We start from the raw sequence: 16,203 nt of genomic DNA on the forward strand, positions 1-16,203 counted from the left end.
CCCCTTGGAAGAGCGGTGGAGGTCGCAGAAGCTTAACAAGACTGTTTCAATGACCCTTGGAAGAGACGTGCAGGTCGCAGTAGCTTAACAACACAGTTTAAATGCCCCTTGGAAGAGCGTTGGAGGTCGCAGTAGCTTAACAAGAGTGTTTAAATGCCCCTTGGAAGATACATGCAGCTCGCAGCAGCTTAACAAAACGGTTTAAATGCCCCTTGAAAAAGACGAGCAGGTCGCAGTAGCTTAACAAGACGGTTTAAATGCCCCATGGAAGAGACGTGCAGGTCGCATTAGCTTAACAAGAAGGTTTAAATGTCCCTTGGAAGAGACGTGCAAGTCGCTGTAGCTTAATAAGTCGGTTTAAATGCCCCTTGGAAGAGAGGTGGAGGTCGCAGTAGCTTAACAAGACGGTTTAAATCCCCCTTGGAAGAGACGTGCAGGTCGCAGTAGCTTAACAAGACGGTTTAAATGCCCCTTGGAAGAGACTTGCAGGTCGCAGTAGCTTAATAAGACGGTTTAAATGCACCTTGGAAGAGAGGTGGAGGTCGCAGTAGCTTAACAAGACAGCTTAAATGCCCCTTGGAAAAGACGTGCAGGTCGCAGAATCTTAATAAGACGGTTTAAATGCCCCTTGGAAGTGACGTGCAGGTCGCAGTAGCTTAACAAGAGTGTTTAAATGCCCTTTGGAATAAGCTTGCAGGTCTCAGAAGCTTAACAAGATGGTTTTACTGCCCCTCGGAAGAGCGGTGGAGGTCGCAGTAGATTAACAAGTTGGTTTAAATGCCCCTTGGAAGAGACATGCAGGTCGCAGTAGCTTAACAAGACAGTTTAAATGCCCCTTGGAAGAGACATGCAGGTCGCAGTAGCTTGATAAGACAGTTTAAGTGCCCCTTGGAAGAGAAGTGCAGGTCGCAGTAGCTTAACAAGACGGTTTAAATGCCCCTTGGAAAAGTGGTTGAGGTTACAGTAGCTTAACAAGATGGTTTCAATGCCCCTTGGAAGAAACGTGCAAGTCGCAGTAGCTTAAAAAGACGGTTTAAATCAGCCTTGGAAGAGACGTGCAGGTCGCAGTAGCTTAACAAGACGGTTTAAATCCCCCTTGGAAGAGCGGTGGAGGTCGCAGTAGCTTAACAAGATGGTTTAAATCCCCCTTGGAAGAGACGTGCAGGTCTTAGTAGCTTAATAAGACGGTTTAAATGCCCCTTGGAAGAGACGTGCAGGTCGCAGTAGCTTAATAAGACGGTTTAAATGCACCTTGGAAGAGACGTGCACGTGGCAGTAGCTTAACAAGATGGTTTAAATGCCCCATGGAAGAGACGTGCAGGTCGCAGAAGGTTAACAAGATGGTTTACATGCCCCTCGGAAGAGCGGTGGAGGTCGCAGTAGCTTAACAAGTTGGTTTAAATGCCCCTTGGAAGAGACATGCAGGTTGCAGTAGCTTGACAAGACAGTTTAAATGCCCCTTGGAAGAGACGTGCAGGTCGCAGTAGCTTAACAAGACGGTTTAAATGCCCCTTGGAAAAGTGGTTGAGGTTACCGTAGCTTAACAAGATGGTTTAAATGCCCCTTGGAAGAGACGTGCAGGTCGCAGTAGCTTAGCAAGACGGTTTAAATGCACCTTGAAAGAGACGTGCAGGTCGCAGTAGCTTAACAAGATGGTTTAAATGCCCCATGGAAGAGACGTGCAGGTCGCATTAGCTTAACCAGAAGGTTTAAATGTACCTTGGAAGAGACGTGCAATTCGCTGTAGCTTAATATGTCGGTTTAAATCCCTCTTGGAAGAGACGTGCAGGTCGCAGTAGCTTAACAAGACAGTTTAAATGCCCCTTGGAAGAGACTTGCAGGACGCAGTAGCTTAATAAGACGGTTTAAATGCACCTTGGAAGAGAGGTGGAGGTCGCAGGAGCTTAACAAGACAGCTTAAATGCCCCTTGGAAAAGACGTGCAGGTCGCAGAAGCTTAATAAGACAGTTTAAATGCCCCTAGGAAGTGACGTGCAGGTCGCAGTAGCTTAACAAGAGGGTTTAAATGCCCCTTGGAATAGGCTTGCAGGTCGCAGAAGCTTACCAAGAAGGTTTAAATGCCCCTTGGAAGAGACGTGCAGGTCGCAGAAGCTTAACAAGATGGTTTAAATGCCCCTCGGAAGAGCGCTGGAGGTCGCAGTAGCTTAACAAGTTGATTTAAATGCCCCTTGGAAGAGACATGCAGTTCGCAGCAGCTTAAAAAGACGGTTTAAATGCCCCTTGGAAGAGACATGCAGGTCGCAGTAGCTTAACAAGACAGTTTAAATGCCCCTTGGAAGAGACATGCAGGTCGCAGTAGATTGACAACACAGTTTAAATGCCCCTTGGAAGAGACGTGCAGGTCGCAGTAGCTTAACAAGACGGTTTAAATGCCCCATGGAAAAGTGGTTGAGATTACAGCAGCTTAACAAGATGGTTTAAATGCCCCTTGGAAGAGACGTGCAAGTCGCAGTAGCTTAAAAAGACGGTTTAAATGAGCCTTGGAAGAGACGTGCAGGTCGCAGTAGCTTAACAAGACGGTTTAAATGCCCCTTGGAAGAGATGTGCAGGTCGCAGTAGCTTAATAAGGCGGTTTAAATGCCCCTTGGAAGAGAGGTGGAGGTAGCATTAGCTTAACAAGACAGTTTAAATGCCCCTTGGAATAGACGTGCAGGTCTCAGTAGCTTAATGAGACAGTTTAAATGCCCCTTGGAAGAGATGTGCAGGTCGCAGTAGCTTAATAAGATGGTTTAAATGCACCTTGGAAGAGAGGTGGAGGTCGCAGTAGCTTAACAAGACAGTTTAAATGCCCCTTGGAAGAGACGTGCAGGTCGCAGTAACTTAATAAGACGGTTTAAATGCCCCTTGGAAGAGACGTGCAGGTCGCAGTAGCTTAACAAGACGGTTTAAATGCACCTTGGAAGAGACGTGCAGGTCGCAGTAGCTTAACAAGATGGTTTAAATCCACCTTGGAAGAGACGTGCAGATCGCAGTAGCTTAACAAGAGGGTTTAAATGCCCATTGGAATAGGCTTGCAGGTCGCAGTACATTACCAAGACGGTTGAAATGCCCCTTGGAAGAGACGTGCAGGTCGCAGAAGCTTAACAAGATGGTTTAAATGCCCCTTGGAAGAGACGTGCAGGTTGCAGTAGCTTAAAAAGAAGGTTTAAATGCCCCTTGGAAGAGACGTGCAAGTCGCAGTAGCTTAAAAAGACGGTTTAAATGCCCCTTGGAAAAGTGGTTGAGGTTACAGTAGCTTAACAAGATGGTTTAAATGCCCCTTGGAAGAGACGTGCAAGTCGCAGTAGCTTAAAAAGACGGTTTAAATGAGCCTTGGAAGAGACGTGCAGGTCGCAGTAGCTTAACAAGATGGTTTAAATGCCCCTTGGAAGAGCGGTGGAGGTCGCAGTAGCTTAACAAGACAGTTTAAATGCCCCTTCGAAGAGACGTGAAGGTCGCAGTAGCTTAACAAGACGGCTTAAATGCCCCTTGGAAGAGATGTGCAGGTCGCAGTAGCTTAATAAGATGGTTTAAATGCACCTTGGAAGAGAGGTGGAGGTCGCAGTAGCTTAACAAGACATTTTAAATGCCCCTTGGAAGAGACGTGCAGGTCGCAGTAGCTTAATAAGACTGTTTAAATGCCCCTTGGTAGAGACGTGCAGGTCGCAGTAGCTTAACAAGACGTTTTAAATGCACCTTGGAAGAGACGTGCAGGTCGCAGTAGCTAAACAAGATGGTATAAATCCCCCTTGTAAGAGACGTGCAGGTCGCAGTAGCTTAACAAGACATTTTAAATGCCCCTTGGAAGAGATTTGCAGGTCGCAGTAGCTTAATAAGACGGTTTAAATGCACCTTGGAAGAGAGGTGGAGGTCGCAGTAGCTTAACAAGACAGTTTAAATGCCCCTTGGAAGAGACGTGCAGGTCGCAGTAGCTTAACAAGATGGTTTAAATGCCAATTGGAAAAGACGTGCAGGTTGCAGTAGCTTAACAAGATGGTTTAAATGCCCCTTGGAAGAGACGTGCAGGTCGAAGTAGCTTAACAAGACAGTTTAAATGCCCCTTGGAAGAGCGGTGGAGGTCGCAGTAGCTTAACAAGATGGTTTAAATGCCCCTTTGGAAGAGACATGCAGGTCGCAGCAGCTTAAAAAGACGTGCAGGTCGCAGTAGCTTAACAAGACGGTTTAAATGCCCCTTGGAAGTGCAGTGGAGGTTGCAGTAGCTTAACAAGACAGTTTAAATGCCCCTTGGAATAGACATGCAGGTCGCAGTAGCTTAACAAGACGGCTTAAATGCCACTTTGAAGAGACGTGCAGGTAGCAGTGGCTTAACAAGACTGTTTAAATGCCCCTTGGAAGAGACATGCAGGTCGCAGTAGCTTAACAAGACGGTTTAAGTGCACCTTGGAAAAGTGGTGTAGATTACAGCAGCTTAACAAGACGATTTAAATGCCCCTTGGAAGAGACGTGCAAGTCGCAGTAGCTTAAAAACACGGTTTAAATGCGCCTTGGAAGAGACGTGCTGGTCACAGTAGCTTAACAAGACGGTTTAAATGCCCCTTGGAAGAGCGGTGGAGGTCGCAGTAGCTTAACAAGATGGTTTAAATGCCCCTTGGAAGAGACATGCAGGTCGCAGCAGCCTAAAAAGACGTGCAGATCGCAGTAGCTTAACAAGATGGTTTAAATGCCCCTTGGAAGAGACGTGCAGGTCGCAGAAGCTTAATAAGATGGTTTAAATGCCCCTTGGAAGAGATGTGCAGGTCGCAGTAGCTTAATAAGACGGTTTAAATGCCCCTTGGAAGAGAGGTGGAGGTCACAGTAGCTTAAAAAGACGGTTTAAATGAGCCTTGGAAGAGACGTGCAGGTGGCAGTAGCTTAACATGACGGTTTAAATGCCCCTTGGAAGAGACAAGCAGGTCGTAGTAGCTTAACAAGACGGTTTAAATGCCCCTTCGAAGAGACGTGCAGGACGCAGTAGCTAAACAAGACGGTTTAAATCCCCCTTGGAAGAGACGTGCAGGTTGCAGTAGCTTAACAAGACGGCTTAAATGCCACTTTGAAGAGACGTGCAGGTAGCTGTGGCTTAACAAAACGGTTTAAGTGCCCCTTGGAAAAGACGTGCAAGTCGCAGTAACTTAACAAGAGGGTTTAAATGCGCCTTGGAAGAGACGTGCTGGTCGCAGTAGCTTAACAAGACGGTTTAAATGCCCCTTGGAATAGACGAGCAGGTCGCAGTAGCTTAACAAGAAGGTTTAAATGCCTCTTTGAAGAGCGGTGGAGGTCGCAGTAGCTTAACAAGACAGTTTAAATGCCCCTTGAAAGAGACGTGCAGGTCGCAGTAGCTTAACAAGACGGTTTAAATGCCCCTTGGAAATGCGGTGGAGGTCGCAGTAGCATAACAAGATGGTTTAAATGCCCCTTGGAAAAGACATGCAGGTCGCAGCAGCTTAACAAGACGGTTTAAATGCCCCTTGGAAGAGACATGCAGTACGCAGTAGCTTAACAACACTGTTGAGATGCCCCTTGGAAAAGTGGTGGAGGTTACAGTAGCTTAACAAGACCGTTTAAATGCCCCTTGGAACAGACGTGCAAGTCTCAGTAGCTTAAAAAGACGGTTTAAATGAGCCTTGGAAGAGACTTGCAGGTTGCAGTAGCTTAACAAGACAGTTTAAATGCCCCTTGGAAGAGACGAGCATGTCGCAGTAGCTTAACAAGACGCTTTAAATGCCCCTTGGAAGAGAGGTGGAGGTCACAGTAGCTTAACAAGACAGTTTAAATGCCCCTTGGAAGAGACTTGCAGGTCGGAGTAGCTTAACAAGACGGTTTAAATGACACTTGGAAGAGACGTGCAGGTCGCAGTAGCTTAATAAGACGGTTTAAATGCCCCTTGGAAGAGATGTGCAGGTCGCAGTAGCTTAATAAGACGGTTTAAATGCCCCTTGGAAGAGAGGTGGAGGTCACAGTAACTTAAAAAGACAGTTTAAATGCCCCTTGGAAGAGACGTGCAGGTCGCAGTAGCTTAACAAGACGCTTTAAATGCCACTTGGAAGAGACGTGCAGGTCGCAGTAGCTTAACAAGACAGTTTAAATGCCCCTTGAAAGAGCGGTGGAGGTCGCAGTAGCTTAACAAGACAGTTTAAATGCCCCTTGAAAGAGACGTGCAGGTCGCAGTGGCTTAAAAAGACGGTTTAAATGCCCCTTGGAAGTGCGGTGGAGGTCGCAGTAGCTTAACAAGATGTTTTAAATGCCCCTTGGAAGAGTGATGGAGGTCGCAGTAGCTTAACAAGACAGTTTAAATGCCGCTTGAAAGAGACGTGCAGGTCGCAGTAGCTTAACAAGACGGTTTAAATGCAACTTGGAAATGCGGTGGAGGTCGCAGTAGCTTAACATGATGGCTGAAATGCCCCTTGGAAGAGACATGCAGGTCGCAGCAGCTTAACAAGAAGGTTTAAATGCCCCTTGGAAGAGACGTGCAGGTCGCAGTGGCTTAATAAGACGGTTTAAATGCCCCTTGGAAGAGCGGTGGAGGTCGCAGTAGCTTAACAAGACAGTTAAAATGCCCCTTGGAAGAGACGTGCAGGTCGCAGTAGCTTAACAAGACAGTTTAAATGCCCCTTGGAAGAGCGGTGGAGGTCGCAGTAGCTTAACAAGATGGTTTAAATGCCCCTTGGAAGAGACATGCTGGTCGCAGCATCTTAACAAGATTGTTTATTGCCCCTTGGAAGAGACGTGCAGGTCGCAGTAGCTTAACAAGACGGTTTAAATTCCCCTTGGAAGAGACATGCAGGTCGCAGTAGCTTAACAAAGCGTTTTAAAAGCCCCTTGGAAGAGACGTGCAGGTCACAGTAGCTTAACAAGACCGTTTATATGCCCCTTGGAAAATTGGTGGAGTTTACAGTAGCTTAACAAGACGGTTTAAATGCCCCTTGGAAGAGACGTGCAAGTCGCAGTAGCTTAACAAGACAGTTTAAATGCCCCTTAGAAGAGACGTGCAGGTCACAGAAGCTTAACAAGACTGTTTAAATGCCCCTTGGAAGAGATGTGCAGATCGCAGTAGCTTAATAAGACGGTTTAAATGCCCCTTGGAAGATAGGTGGAGGTCGCAGTAGAAAAACAAAACAGTTTAAATGCCCCTTGGAAGAGACGTGCATGTCGCAGTAGCTTAACAAGATGGTTTAAATGCCACTTGGAAGAGACGTGCAGGTCGCAGTAGCTTATCAAGACGGTTTAAATGCCCCTTGGAAGTGCGGAGGAGGTCGCAGTAGCTTAACAAGACGGTTTCAATGCCCCTTGGAAGAGACAAGCAGGTCGCAGCAGCTTAACATGATGGTTTAAATGCCCCTTGGAAGAGACGTGCAGGTCGCAGTAGCTTAATAAGATGGTTTAAATGCCACTTGGAAGAGCGGTGGAGGTCGCAGTAGCTTAACAAGACAGTTTAAATGCCCCTTGGAAGAGACGTGATGGTCGCAGTAGCTTAACAAGACGGTTTAAATGCCCCTTGGAAGAAACATGCAGGTCGCAGCAGCTTAACAAGACCGTTAAAATGCCCCTTGGAAGAGATGTGCAGGTCGCAGTAGCTTAACAAGACGGTTTAAATGCCCCTTGGAAGAGTGGTGGAGGTTACCGTAGATTAACAAGACTGTTTAAATGCCCCTTGGAAGAATAGTGAAAGTCGCAGAAGCTTAACAAGACTGTTTAAATGCCCCTTAGAAGAGACGTGCAGGTCGCAGAAGCTTAACAAGATGGTTTAAATGCCCCTTGGAAGAGACGTGCAGGTCGCAGTAGCTTAACAAGATGGTTTAAATGCCCCTTGGAAGAGACATGCAGGCCGCAGCAGCTTAACAAGACCGTATAAATGCCCCTTGGAAGAGACATGCAGGTCGCAGTAGCTTAACAAGACGGTTTAAATGCACCTTGGAAAAGACATGCAGGTCGCAGTAGCTTAACAAAGCATTTTAAATGCCCTTTGGAAGAGACATGCTGGTCGCAGTAGCTTAACAAGACGGTTTAAATGCCCCTTGGAAAAGTGGTGGAGGTTACAGTAGCTTAACAAGACGATTTAAATGCCCCTTGGAAGAGACGTGAAAGTCGCAGTAGCATAACAAGACGGTTTAAATGCCCTTTAGAAGAGAGGTGCAGGTCGCAGTAGCTTAATAAGACAGCTTAAATGCCCCTTGGAAGAGACGTGCAGGTAGCAGTAGCTTAACAAGATAGTTTAAATGCCCCTTGGAAGAGCGGAGGAGGTCGCAGTAGCTTAACAAGACTGTTTAAATGCCCCTTGGAAGAGGCTTGCAGGCTGCAGTAGCTCACCAAGACGATTTAAATGTCCCTTGGAAGAGACCTGCAGGTCGCAGTAGCTTAACAAGACAGTTTACATGCCCCTTGGAAGAGCGGTGGAGGTCGCAGTAGCTTAACAAGACAGTTTAAATGCCCCTTGGAAGGACATGCAGGTCGCAGCACCTTAACAAGACTGTTTAAATACCCCTTGGAAGAGACGTGCAGGTCGCAGTAGCTTAAAAGACGTTTTAAATGTCCCTTGGTAGAGACATGCAGGTCGCAGTAGCTTAACAAGACGGTTTAAATGCCCCTTGGAAGAGACGTGCAGGTCGCAGTAGCTCAACAAGACGGTTTAAATGCCCCTTGGAAAAGTGGTGGAGGTTACAGTAGCTTAACAAGACCATTTAAATGCCCCTTGGTAGAGACGTGCAAGTCGCAGTAGCTTAACAAGACGGTGTAAATGCCCCTTGGAAAAGACGTGCAGGTCGCAGTAGCTTAACAAGACGGTTTAAATGCCCCTTGGAAGAGACATGCAGGCCGCAGTAGCTTAACAAGATGGTTTAAATGCCCCTTGGAAGAGGCTTGCAGGAAGCAGTAGCTTACCAAGACGATTTAAATGCCCCTTGGAAGAGACGTGCAGGTCGCAGTAGCTTAACAAGACAGTTGAAATTCCCCTTGGAAGAGCGGTGGAGGTCGCATTAGCTTAATAAGACAGTTTAAATGCCCCTTGGAAGAGACATGCAGGTCGCAGTAGCTTAACAAGATGGTTTAAATGTCCCTTGCTAGAGACATGCAGGTCGCAGTAGCTTAACAAGACGGTTTAAATGCCCCATGGAAGAGACGTGCAGGTCGCAGTAGCTTAACAAGACGGTTTAAATGACCCTTGGAAGAGACGTGCAAGTCGCAGAAGCTTAAAAAGACGGTTTAAATGCGCCTTGGAAGAGACGTGCAAGTCGCAGTAGATTAACAAGACAGTTTAAATGCTCCTTGGAAGAGACGAGCAGGTCGCAGTAGCTTAACAAGACGGTTTAAATGCCCTTTGGAAGAGACGTGGAGGTCGCAATAGCTTAACAAGGCAGTTTAAATCCCCCTTGGAAGAGACGTGCAGGTCGCAGTAGCTTAACAAGATGGTTTAAATGCCCCTTGGAAGAGCGGTGGAGGTCGCAGTAGCTTAACAAGACAGTTTAAATGCCCCTTGAAAGAGACGTGCAGGTCGCAGTAGCTTAACAAGACGGTTTAAATGCCCCTTGGAAGAGACGTGCAGGTCGCAGTAGCTTAACAAGATGGTTTAAATGCCCCTTGGAAGAGCGGTGGAGGTCGCAGTAGCTTAACAAGATGGTTTAAATGCCCCTTGGAAGAGACATGCAGTTTGCAGCAGCTTATAAAGACAGTTTAAATGCCCCTTGGAAGAGACATGCAGCTCGCAGTAGCTTAACAAGACTGTTTAAATGCCAATTGGAAGAGCGGTGGAGGTCGCAGTAGCTTAACAAGACAGTTTAAATATCCCTTGGAAGAGGCGTGCAAGTCGCAGTAGCTTAACAAGACTGTTTAAATGCCAATTGGAAGAGCGGTGGAGGTCGCAGTAGCTTAACAAGACGGTTTAAATGCCCCATGGAAGAGACGTGCAGGTCGCAGTAGCTTAACAAGTCGGTTTAAATGACCCTTGGAAGAGACGTGCAAGTCGCAGAAGCTTAAAAAGACGGTTTAAATGCGCCATGGAAGAGACGTGCAAGTCGCAGTAGCTTAACAAGACAGTTTAAATGCTCCTTGGAAGAGACGAGCAGGTCGCAGTAGCTTAACAAGACGGTTTAAATGCCCCTTGGAAGAGACGTGGAGGTCGCAATAGCTTAACAAGACAGTTTAAATCCCCCTTGGAAGAGACGTGCAGGTCGCAGTAGCTTAACAAGATGGTTTAAATGCCCCTTGGAAGAGCGGTGGAGGTCGCAGTAGCTTAACAAGATGGTTTAAATTCCCCTTGGAAGAGACATGCAGTTTGCAGCAGCTTATAAAGACAGTTTAAATGCCCCTTGGAAGAGACATGCAGCTCGCAGTAGCTTAACAAGACTGTTTAAATGCCAATTGGAAGAGCGGTGGAGGTCGCAGTAGCTTAACAAGACAGTTTAAATATCCCTTGGAAGAGACGTGCAGGTCGCAGTAGCTTAAAAGACGTTTTAAATGTCCCTTGGTAGAGACATGCAGGTCGCAGTAGCTTAACAAGATGGCTTAAATCCCCCTTGGAAGAGACGTGCAGGTCGCAGCAGCTTAACAAGAGGGTTTAAATGCCCCTTGAAATAGGCTTGCAGGTCGAAGTACCTTACCAAGACGGTTTAAATGCCCCTTGGAAGAGGCTTGCAGGTCGCAGTAGATTAACAAGACGGTTTAAATGCCCCTTGGAAGAGTGGTGGAGGTCGCAGTAACTTAACAAGACAGTTTCATTGCCCCTTGGAAGAGACATGCAGTTCGCAGCAGCTTAATAAGACGGTTTAAATGCCCCTTGGAAGAGATGTGCAGGTCGCAGTAGCTTAATAAGACGGTTTAAATGCCCCTTGGAAGAGAGGTGGAGGTCGCAGTAGCTTAACAAGACAGTTTAAATGCCCCTTGGAAGAGACGTGCAGGTCGCAGTAGCTGAACAAGACGGTTTAAATGCCACTTGGAAGAGACGTGCAGGGCGCAGTAGCTTAACAAGATGGTTTAAATGCCCCTTGGAAGAGCGGTGGAGGTCGCAGTAGCTTAGAAGACAGTTTAAGTGCCCCTTGAAAGAGAGGTGCAGGTTGCAGTAGCTTAACAAGATCGTTTAAATGCCCCTTGGAAGTGCGGTGGATGTCGCAGTAGCTTAACAAGACGGTTTAAATGCCCCTTGGAAGAGACATGCAGGCCGCAGCAACTTAGCAAGATGGTTTAAATGCCCCTTGGAAGAGAAGTGCAGGTAGCAGTGGCTTAACAAGACAGTTTAAATGCCCCTTGGAAAAGTGGTGGAGGTTACAGTAGCTTAACAAGACAGTTTAAATGCCCCTTGTAACAGACATGCAATCGCAGTAGCTTAAAAAGACAGTTTAAATGCGCCTTGGAAGAGACGTGCAGGTCGCAGTAGCTTAACAAGACGGTTTAAATGCCCTTGGAATAGAACAGCAGGTCGCAGTAGCTTAACAAGACGGTTTAAATGCCCCTTTGAAGAGACGTGCAGGTCGCAGTAGCTTAACAAGACGGTTTAAATCCCCCTTGGAAGAGACGTGCTGGTCGCAGCAGCTTAACAAGACGGTTTAAATGCCACTAGGAAGAGACGTGCAGGGCGCAGTAGCTTAACAACACGGTTTAAATGCCCCTTGGATGAGCGGTGGAGGTCGCAGTAGCTTAATAAGACAGTTTAAATGCCCCTTGAAAGAGACATGCAGGTCGCAGTAGCTTAACAAGACGGTTTAAATGCCCCTTCGAAGTGCGGTGGAGTTCGCAGTAGCTTTACAAGACAGATGAAATGCCCATTGGAAGAGCGTTGGAGGTCGCAGTAGCTTTTTAAGACAGTTTAAATGCCCCTTGGAAGAGACATGCAGGTCACAGCATCTTAACAAGATTGTTTAAATGCCCCTTGGAAGAGACGTGCAGGTCGCAATAGCTTAACAAGACGGTTTAAATGTCCCTTGGTAGAGACATGCAGGTCGCAGTAGCTTAACAAGATGGTTTAAATGCCCCATGGAAGAGACGTGCAGGTCGCAGTAGCTTAACAAGACGGTTTAAATGTCCCTTGGAAGAGACGTGCCAGGCGGAGTAGCTTAAAAAACGGTTTAAATGCGCCTTGGAAGAGACGTGCAAGTCGCAGTAGCTTAACAAGACAGTTTAAATGCCCTTTGGGAAAGACGAGCAGGTCGCATTAGCTTAACAAGACGGTTTAAATGCCCCTTGGAAGAGACGTGCAGGTTGCAGTAGCTTAACAAGACAGTTTAAATGCCCCTTGGAAGAGACGTGCAGGTCGCAGTAGCTTAACAAGATGGTTTAAATGCCCCTTGGAAGAGACATGCAGTTCGCAGCAGCTTAAAAAGACGGTTTAAATGCCCCTTGGAAGAGGCTTGCAGGTCGGAGTAGCTTACCAAGACGGTTTAAATGCCCCTTGGAAGAGACGTGCAGGTCGCAGTAGCTTAACAAGATGGTTTAAATGCCCCTTGGAAGAGCGGTGGAGGTCGCAGTAGCTTAACAAGATGGTTTAAATGCCCCTTGGAAGAGACATGCAGTTCGCAGCAGCTTAAAAAGACGGTTTAAATGCCCCTTGGAAGAGACGTGCAGGTCGCAGTTGCTTAACAAGATGATTTAAATGCCCCTTGGATGAGACGTGCAGGTAGCAGTAGCTTAACAAGACTGTTTAAATGCCCCTTGTAAAAGTGGTGGAGGTTACAGTAGCTTAACAAGACGGTTTAAATGCCCCTTGGAAGAGACGTGCTAGTCGTAGTAACTTAAAAAAACGGTTTAAATGCACCTTGGAAGAGAAGTGCAGGTCTCAGTAGCTTAACAAGACGGCTTAAATGCCCCTTGGAAGAGCGGTGGAGGTCGCAGTAGCTTAAGAAGACAGTTTAAATGCCTCTTGAAAGAGACGTGTAGGTCGCAGTAGCTTAACAAGACTGTTTAAATGCCCCTTGGAAGTGCGGTGGATAGCGCAGTAGCTTAACAAGACGGTTTAAATGCCCCTTGGAAGACACATGCAGGTCGCAGCAGCTTAACAAGATGGTTTAAATGCCCCTTGGAAGAGACGTGCAGGTAGCAGTGGCTTAAGAAGATGGTTTAAATGCCCCTTGGAAGAGACATGCAGGTCGCAGTAGCTTAACAAGACAGTTTAAATGCCCCTTGGAAAAGTGGTGGAGGTTACAGTAGCTTAACAAGACAGTTTAAATGCCCCTTGGAACAGACATGCAAGTCGCAGTAGCTTAAAAAGACGGTTTAAATGCGCCTTGGAAGAGACGTGCAGGTCGCAGTAGCTTAACAAGACGGTTTAAATGCCCCTTGGAATAGAAGAGCAGGTCGCAGTAGCTTAACAAGATGGTCTAAATGCCCCTTGGAAGAGACGTGCAGGTCGCAGTAGCTTAACAAGACGGTTTAAATCCCCCTTGGAAGAGACGTGTAGGTCGCAGCAGCTTAACAAGAGGGTTTAAATGCCCCTTGGAATAGGCTTGCAGGTCGCAGTAGCTTACCAAGACGGTTTAATTGCCCCTTGGAAGAGACGTGCAGGTCGCAGTAGCTTAACAAGACGGTTTAAATGCCCATTGGAAGAGTGGTGCAGGTCGCAGTACCTTAATAAGACGGTTTAAATGCCCCTTGGAAGAGATGTGCAGGTCGCAGTAGCTTAACAAGATGGTTTAAATGCCCCTTGGAAGAGACGTGGAGGTCGCAGTAGCTTAACAAGACTGTTTAAATGCCCCTTGGAAGAGACATGCAGGTCGCAGTAGCTTAATAAGATGGTTTAAATGCCCATTGGAAAAGTGGTGGAATTTACAGTAGCTTAAGAAGACGGTTTAAATGCTCCTTGGAAGAGGCGTGCAAGTCGCAGTAGCTTAACAAGACTGTTTAAATGCCCCTTGGAAGAAACATGCAGGTGGCAGAAGCTAAACAAGACAGTTTAAATGCCCCTTGGAAGAGCGGTGGAGGTCGCAGTAGCTTAACAAGACAGTTTAAATGCCACTTGGAAGAAACATGCAGGTCGCAGTAGCTTAACAAGACGGTTTAAATGCCCCTTGGAAGAGACGAGTAGGTCGCAGTAGCTTAACAAGACGGTTTAAATGCCCCTCGGAAGAGACGTGCAGGTCGCAGTAGCTTAACAAGACGGTTTAAATCCCCCTTGGAAGAGACGTGCAGGTCGCAGTAGTTAACAAGAGTGTTTAAATGCCCCTTGGAATAGGTTTGCAGGCCGCATTAGCTTACCAAGACGGTTTAAATGCCCCTTGGAAATGTGGTGTAGGTTACAGTATCTTAAAAAGACAGTTTAAATGCCCCTTGGAAGAGACGTGCAGGTCGCAGAAGCTTAACAAGACTGTTTAAATGCCCCTTGGAAGAGACGTGCAGGACGCAGAAGCTTAACAAGTCGGTTTAAATCCCCCTAGGAAGAGACGTGCAGGTCGCAGTAGCTTATCAAGAGGGTTTAAATGCCCCTTGGAATAGGCTTGCAGGTCGCAGTAGCTTACCCATACGGTTTAAATGCCCCTTGGAAGAGCCATGCAGGTCGCAGTAGCTTAACAAGACGGTTTAAATGTCCATTGGAAGAGCGATGGAGGTCGCAGAAGCTTAACAAGACGGTTTAAATGCCCCTTGGAAGAGACGTGCAGGTCGCAATAGCTTAATAAGACGGTTTAAATGCCCCTTGGAAGATATGTGGAGGACGCAGTAGATAAACAAGACAGTTTAAATGCCCCTTGGAAGAGACGTGCATGTTGCAGTAACTTAACAAGATGGTTTAAATGCCATTTGGAAGAGACGTGCAGGTCGCAGTAGCTTAACAAGACGGTTTAAATGCCACTTGGAAGTGCGGAGGAGGTCGCAGTAGCTTAACAAGACGGTTTCAATGCCCGTTGGAAGAGACACGCAGGTCGCAGCAGCTTAACAAGATGGTTTAAATGCCCCTTGGAAGAGACGTGCAGGTCGCAGTAGCTTAACAAGACGGTTTAAATGCCCCTTGGAAGAGACATGCAGGTCGCAGTAGCTTAACAAAGCGTTTTAAAAGCCCCTTGGAAGAGACGTGCAGGTCACAGTAGCTTAACAAGACGGTTTATATGCCCCTTGGAAAAGTGGTGGAGGTTACAGTAGCTTAAGAAGACGGTTTAATTGCCCCTTGGAAGAGACGTGCAAGTCGCAGTAGCTTAACAAGACAGTTTAAATGCCCCTTAGAAGAGACGTGCAGGTCACAGAAGCTAAACAAGACAGTTTAAATGCCCCTTGGAAGAGACGTGCAGGTCACAGTAGCTTAACAAGACAGTTTAAATGCCCCTTGGAAGAGACTTGCAGGTCACAGTAGCTTAACAAGACAGTTTAAATGCCCCTTGGAAGAGACGTGCAGGTCACAGTAGCTTAACAAGACAGTTTAAATGCCCCTTGGAAGAGACGTGCAGGTCACAGAAGATTAACAAGACAGTTTAAATGCCCCTTGGAAGAGACGTGCAGTTCACAGAAGCTTAAGAAGACAGTTTAAATGCCCCTTGGAAGAGACGTGCAGGTCGCAGTAGCTTAACAAGATGGATTATATGCCCCTTGGAAAAGTGGTGGAGGTTACAGTGGCTTAACAAGACGCTTTAATTGCCCGTTGGAAGAGACGTGCAAGTCGCAGTAGCTTAACAAGACAGTTTAAATGCCCCTTAGAAGAGACGTGCAGGTCTCAGTAGCTTAACAAGATGGTTTTAATGCCCCTTGGAAGAGAGGTGGAGGTGGAAGTAGCTTAACAAGACGGTTTAAATGCCCCTTGGAAGTGCGGTGGAGGTCGCAGTAGCTTAACAAGACGGTTTAAATGCCCCTTGGAAGAGACGTACAGGTCGCAGTAGCTTAAAAAGATGGTTTAAATGCGCCTTGGAAGAGACGTGCAGGTCGCAGTAGCTTAACAAGATGGTTTAAATGCCCCTTGGAAGAGAGGTGGAGGTCGAAGTAGCTTAACAAGACGGTTTAAATACACTTTGGAAGTGCGGTGGAGGTCGCATTAGCTTAACAAGACGCTTTAAATGCTCCTTGGAAGTGACGTAATGGTCGCAGTAGCTTAACAAGACGGTTTAAATGCCCCTTGGAAGTGCGGTGGAGGTCGCAGTAGCTTAACAAGACGGTTTAAATGCCCCTTGGAAGAAAAATGCAGGTCGCAGCAGCTTAACAAGACGGTTTAAATGCCCCTTGGAAAAGTGGTGGAGGTTACAGTAGATTAACAAGACCGTTTAAATGCCCCTTGGAAGTGAAGTGAAAGTCACAGAAGCTTAAC

Source organism: Phyllobates terribilis, unplaced genomic scaffold, assembly GCF_046119375.1.
Source record: "Phyllobates terribilis strain yellow unplaced genomic scaffold, ASM4611937v1 Scaffold_5__5_contigs__length_657084704, whole genome shotgun sequence".
NCBI lineage: Eukaryota > Metazoa > Chordata > Amphibia > Anura > Dendrobatidae > Phyllobates > Phyllobates terribilis.